This window comes from Ovis canadensis, chromosome 13 (genome assembly GCF_042477335.2).
Source record: "Ovis canadensis isolate MfBH-ARS-UI-01 breed Bighorn chromosome 13, ARS-UI_OviCan_v2, whole genome shotgun sequence".
NCBI classification, from domain to species: domain Eukaryota; kingdom Metazoa; phylum Chordata; class Mammalia; order Artiodactyla; family Bovidae; genus Ovis; species Ovis canadensis.
In genome coordinates this window covers 30,845,179-30,852,128 of record NC_091257.1, presented here as the reverse complement: position 1 = coordinate 30,852,128, position 6,950 = coordinate 30,845,179, and positions in this window count along the sequence as shown.

Here is a 6,950-nt window from a genome sequence, read left to right as displayed (position 1 = left end):
CAAAGAACTAAATAGACATTTCTCCAAAGAAGACATACGGATGGCTAACAAACACATGAAAAGATGCTCAACATCACTCATTATTAGAGAAATGCAAATCAAAAACCACAATGAGGTACCAATTCACACCAGTCAGAATGGCTGCAATCCAAAAATCTGCAAGCAATAAATGCTGGAGAGGGTATGGAGAAAAGGGAACCCTCCTACATTGTTGGTTGGAATGCAAACTAGTACAGCCACTATGGAGAACAGTGTGGAGATTCCTTAAAAAATTGCAAATAGAACTACCTTATGACCCAGCAATCCCATAGCTGGTCATACACACCGAGGAAACCAGAATTGAAAGAGACACATGTACCCCAATGTTCATCGCAGCACTGTTTATAATAGCCAGGACATGGAAACAACCTAGATGTCCATCAGCAGATGAATGGATAAGAAAGCTGTGGTACATATACACAATGGAGTATTACTCAGCCGTTAAAAAGAATTCATTTGAGTCAGTTCTGATGAGATGGATGAAACTGGAGCCGATTATACATAGTGAAGTAAGCCAGAAAGAAAAACACCAATACAGTATACTAACACATATATATGGAATTTAGAAAGATGGCAATGATGACCCCGTATGCAAGACAGCAAAAAAGACAGATGTATATAACGGACTTTTGGACTGAGAGGGAGAGGGAGAGGGTGGGATGATTTGGGAGAATGGCATTGTAACATGTATACTATCATGTAAGAATCGAATCACCAGTCTATGTCTGACGCAGGATACAGCATGCTTGGGGCTGGTGCATGGTGATGACCCAGAGAGATGTTATGGGGAGGGAGGTGGGAGGGGGGTTCATGTTTGGGAACGCATGTACACCCGTGGTGGATTCATGTCAATGTATGGCAAAACCAATACAGTATTGTAAAGTAAAATAAAGTTAAAAAAAAAACAAAAACAAAAAACCTTCACAGAATGCGTGCACTTCTGTTTGTGTGGGAAGATGTATTGTGAAACATTAGTATAATCTTTCTCCTCACAAACACACACACACACAGTTGTTACCCCATGGTACTACACTGAATGAGGGTAACAGAAAACAGGTCTTTCCCAAAATAGAATTGTCAGACTTAGCAAATAAATAGGACATCCAGTTCAATCTGGTTCAGATAAATGACAAATACTTTTTAGTATATTCTATGCAACTTATGTGATATACTTGTACTAATTGACATTTATCTGAAATTCAAGTGAAATGGATGTCTTGTAATTTTCTCTGGCAACCTTATCCCAAAGAATGAAGTCAAACAACGAAAGTAACACGCTTGGCTTTTAAGTTTAAAAATGGTGGCTTAGTGTAAAATAGAAACTCCAGGAAGACGAAAGCTCTGGGTTGAGGAAGGGATGATAAGCCAGGGAGGAAAGAGATAATGGTGACTGTAGCTATTTCCCGCACCTCTCTGTGTTCCACAGATAACTTCAGGGTTTGCAGATACCCTGCGGTACCCAGAATCAGCCAGGATGCTGGAACGAGGACCCCCACAAGCTCCGCCCACTCTCACCCCACGGCCGTCCCAGAGTGCCTTGCCCCAAAGACCGGATGTCCCAGGATTCCTCGCAGTCCCTCAGGCCGGAAGGAGGTGTTTGCTGTTTCTGGGGTTTGCCCCGGGCCGCGGTGGACCTACGGCACCTCAGCCGTCGTCAAGGGTCACGGGGAAGGTCAAGGACTGGCTGCTGAGAAGCAGCACCAGGACACTGCGGATGCCGGAGGAGGCTGCTGCGCGGAGTTCATGCCCGGCCTACCGCCAGGTAAGCCACCACAGCCTGTTGAGATTGGCCAGAGTGGGGCAAACACAACGTGATATCCGCGCTTACCCAGAAAACCTGAAACTGATGAGGTTTAAGTTGAAAACAAGGGCCAAGTGAGAGGGGATGAGCGGGAAGGACAATAATGGGCCTTGTGCTCCTGAGGTCGTGGTTGGAGACGTTTGCGCAGCCTGTGGGGTTGCTGTGGGAACCATGCCAAGATGCTGAGGCCAGGACGCCTGTGAGGGGGGAGGGTTTCAGCTCCATCTTGTTGTCAAGTGGTGAGGCTGCGGCCTAGTGACCCTGAGGCCTGGCCAAGCACGACGGGGAGGGAGCATATCCTCCCGCCCCCTGAATACAGGAGCGCACGCTTCCGTCGCACTTGACAGTGTACTGTGCCCCTTGTAGCCACCAGGGAGCGTCCGGTGATGTGCCGTCCTTGCCCTCCTGATCTGGGCTTTTATCAGCTGTGTGTCTTTAGGTCATTAGGGAAACCCCGGAACCGAACTATTGGCGCAGTTTATTGGCTGATGAACACTCAACAGCTGAAACTCATTTGCTTCCCTATAAAATGGAAATAATAATACCCCCTTCCTTGGGTCCCTCTGAGGATTAAATGAGGTAATAAGCCAATATAGTGCAACTAGTGGCACATGGCTGGGACACCCAAGGTCAGCTTTTTGGGCAGAAGCGTTTTGTTGGGGCTCCACCCCCCCCCGCCCCCCAACTACATCCTTGCTCCTCCTCCTCTCGGGCTCTCCCTGCCATCTGTCCTATTAAGATCACCTCCCAGAGAAGGGCCATTCAGGCTTCCAGGTGGAACTGATATTGTATAATCTCTTCCCGAATTGTTGCCTTTTCGGCTTTTATTGAATCGTGGAGTGCAAGGCTTCAGGTTCTAAGTGGAGTTTGTTAGGGAGGAAGTGTTTGGACCAAGGAACCCTTTCCTGCTGTGGTGGAAGGGGGTGGATCAGAGCAGATGGCGAGTGCAGCCTGAGAGGAGCAGGATGGCGCAGTGCTGGGCACTGGTCTGGGCCTGTTCCCCGCACACGGTGATGCTCTGGTGTCTCCAGCAGTTGGCCAGGAGATGCCTGGGTGCTAGGAGCCGGCTGAAAAAATTACAAGCCCACGACCCTGTGGTCTTTCAGCGTCACACTGCCACAGATGTCTATTCTTGGCTGGGGTGATTAGCCTCAAGGTGGAAAGTTGGCAGGAAGAGAATGCGGCCTTCTTGCAGCGAGGGACTTGATGATGTATATTTGGTACAGTTTTCAGCTGCCAGAGAGGAAAGGCAGCTAATCAGATGAGCTCATCCTACCTGGAGATTTCAGCTGGTCCAGGCGAGGGTAGACTCATAGCTCCAGGTCAGATGATTCCTTGTACTGATTTTGAGGCAGCCATTTTGACATAGGCATGGCAAAAAGGAAAAGTTTTTTTTTTTCCCCCCACACACTGTTGAACCTTAACCCATTTTGAACCTCTTCCTTGCTCCTGAGTAAAGTTCAGGGGTGCACTTAAGCCAAGGATGCGGTGAGGGTGTGAAAGGGGTAGGATGAGGGTTTTGAGCATGATTATTTTATTGCAGTATAGTTGCTCTACAACGTTGTGTCAGAAACACTGCAGAACAAAGTGAATCAGCCATGTGTATTTATGTATTCTTTCCCTTTGGATTTCCCCCCATTTAGGACATGGCAGTCTATTAAGTAGAGTTCCCTGTGCTATACAGTATGTTCCCGTCAGTTGTCTGTTTTATTCATGGTATCAGTAGGGGTCCCTAACCTCTAGGATCTGATGCCTGATGATCTGAGGTGAAGCTGATGTAATAAAGTGCACAGAAATTGTAAAGTGCTTGAATCATCTGAAAACCATTGCCCGCCTCTGGTGCATGGGAAAAGTGTCTTCCACGAAACCTGCCCCTGGTGCCAAAAAGGTTGGGGACCACTGTTTCTAGATTTCCACATGGATGCGTTAGTATATGATACTTGTTTTTTCTCTTTCTGACTTCACTCTGTATGACACTCCCTGGATTCATCCGCGTCTCTTCAAATGACCCAGGTTTGTTCCTTTTTATGGCTGCTTGCACGCGTGCTAAGTCATTTCAGTCATGTCTGACTGTGTGTGACCCTATGAACCGTATTGTAGCCTGCCAGGCTCCTCTGTCCATGGAATTCTCCAGGCAAGAATACTGGAGTGGGTTACCATTTTATGGCTGAGTAATATTCAACTGTGTATAGGTGCCATATCTTTTTAATCCATTCCTTTGGTAATGGACATTTAGGTTGCTTCCATGTCCTGGTTATTGCAAATAGTGCTGCTAGGAACATTGAGGTGCATGTGTCTTTTTGAATTATGGTTTTCTTTGGTGAAGTCAAGTGGGCCTTAGGAAGCATCACTACAAACAAAACTAGTGGAGATGATGGAATTCCCTAAAAGATGATACTATGAAAGTGCTACACTCAAATGCCAGAAAATTTGGAAAACTCAGCAGTGGCTAGAGGACTGGAAAAGGTCAGTTTTCATTCCAATTCCAAGGAAAGGCAATGCCAAAGAATGTTCAGACTACCGCACAATTGCGTTCATCTCACATGCTAGCAAAGAAATCCTCAAAATTCTCCAAGCAAGGCTTCAAACAGGACATGAACCAAGAACTTCCAGAAGTTCAAGCTGGACTTAGAAAAGACAGAGGAACCAGAGATCAAATTGGCAACATCCGTTGGATCAGAGAAAAAGCAACAGAGTTCCAGAAAAACATCTACTTCTGCTTTATTGACTATGCCAGAGCCTTTGACTGTGTGGCACAGTAAACTGTGGAACATTCTTCAAGAGATGGGAATACCAGACCCTTACCAGCCTCCTGAGAAATATGTATGCAGGTCAAGAACAGTTAGAACCAGACATGGAACAATGGACTGGTTCCAAATTGGGAAAGGAGTATGTCAAAGTTGAATACTGTCACCTGCTTATTTAATCTATATGCAGACTATATCATGCAAAATGCTGGAGTGGACAAAGCACAAGCTGGAATCAAGATTGCAGGGAGAAATATCAGTAACCTCAGATATGCAGATGACACCACCCTTAACGGCAGAAAGCAAAGAGGAACTAAAGAGCCTCTTGATGAAAGTGAAAGAGGAGAGTGAAAAAGCTGGCTTAAAACTCATCATTTGAAGAATGAAGATCATGGCATCCGGTCCCAATACTTCCTGGCAAATAGATGGGGAAACAATGGAAACAGTGAGAAACTTTATTTTCTTGGGCTCCAAAATCACTGCAGAAGGTGACTGCAGCCATGAAATTAAAAGGCACTTGCTCCTTGGAAGAAAAACTATGACAAACCTAGACAGCTGACAAAGGTGTGTATAATCAAAGCTACGGTTTTTCCAGCAGTCATGTGTGGATGTGAGAGTTGGACCATAAAAAAGCTGAGCAAAGAATTGATGTTTTTGAACTGTGTGGTGTTGGAGGAGACTCTTGAGAGTCCCTTGGACTCCAAGGAGGTCAAACCAGTCAATCCTAAAGAAAATCAATCCTAAATATTCATTGGAAGAATTAATGCTGAAGCGCCAATACTTTGGCCATCTGATGCAAAGAACTGACTCCATAGAAAAGACCCTGATGCTGGGAAAGATTGAAGGCAGGAGGAGAAGGGGATGACAGAGGATGATATTGTTGGATGGCATCACCAGCTCGATGGCTCAGGAAACTCAAATAGGGGCTCTGTATCAACCTAGAGAGGTGGGATGGGGAGGGGGATGGGAGGGGATATATTTATATATATAATGTATCTATGGCTGATTAATGTTGAGGTTTGACAGAAAACAACAAAATTCTGTGAAACAATTATCCTCCACTTAAAAAAATAAATAAAAAACAACTGAGTGGACATGAATTTGAGCAAGCTGTGGGAGTTGATGATGGACATGGAAGCCCGGCGTGCTGCAGTTCCCTGGGGTCGCAAAGTCAGATATGACTGAGCGACTGGACTGAACTGAACTTTCTCTGGTGTTTGCCCCTAGAGAGATTGCTGAGTCACCTGTTAGTTCTAAGTTTAGGTTGTTAAGGAACCTCCATACTGTTTCTATAGTGGGCTGTATCCAAGTAGCCATTTCAGTTGTAGGGTTTCATGGGCGTGGGTGGAGCTTGGCAGTCCCCTGGCCTGTGTGGAAGAGGGGCAACGGAATCGCCTCCACCAGATAGAAATCCCCGAGTTTTGTCATCAAGTGAGCAGAGGAGGAAGGTGACTGGGGCGCACAGGCTTTGGATGGAATGTAAGCCTCAAGATGTTATATGCCAACTTTCCCAGAGTCCGTGTGCTGACCTCCTTTTGGGGATAGGAGAAATAAAGCCCCTGCATGTTATTAGGTGTTAAAGAAGAAACGTTGTCTGCCGTGTTAGTAAACAAAAGATCCTGTGGCCGTCAAACTATCAGACTGCAGCCACCCCCAGCAGTGTGCCGTGAGGAGACTCAGGATGAGAAAGTACAGGACACTGGCCTCAGAGAGCTGAGGCGCACGTCAAAGGAGTGATTCTAGTGAGCCCATCCTCTTGCATCTTCCTATACATAGAAAAGTGCTAACTTTCTTAATTTGAGGTATCTGGTTTTCTTTAAATAACAATAATCTTTTGATGTTCTGACTACCTGATCTTTGTTGCCAAAATTCTCACATATCCTGGCTCCCCCTTTTACCTCTTTGGAGCAGTCCCTCAGAACTGTTTGAGAGGCTGTGTCCTGGACTTCCCAGGTGGCGCTAGTAGTAAAGAACCCTCCTGCCTATGCAGGAGTCGTGGGTTCGATCCCCGGGTGGGGAAGGTCCCCTGGAGGAGGACATGGTAACTCACTCTAGTATTCCTGCTTGGAGAATCCCATGGACAGAGGAAACTGGTGGACTACAGTCCATAGGGTTGCAAAGACTGCAGTGACTTAGCACGCAAGCATGCGTGTCTTGGGCTTAAGTCCTCAGTTTTGTCTGCTGAATAAAGCAACTCTGAACTTTTAGGCTGTGCGTTTTTTTCAGTTGACACAGGGACAAGCCTCTTTCCTTCCTTCATTTTTCTTGCCTGTTTTATAATGAATTAAGCTGTGTCGGTTCTTGGTTGTGAATCTCAGGGTCTTTCATCGCGCTACATGGACTGGCTGTCAACCTCTGCTAGT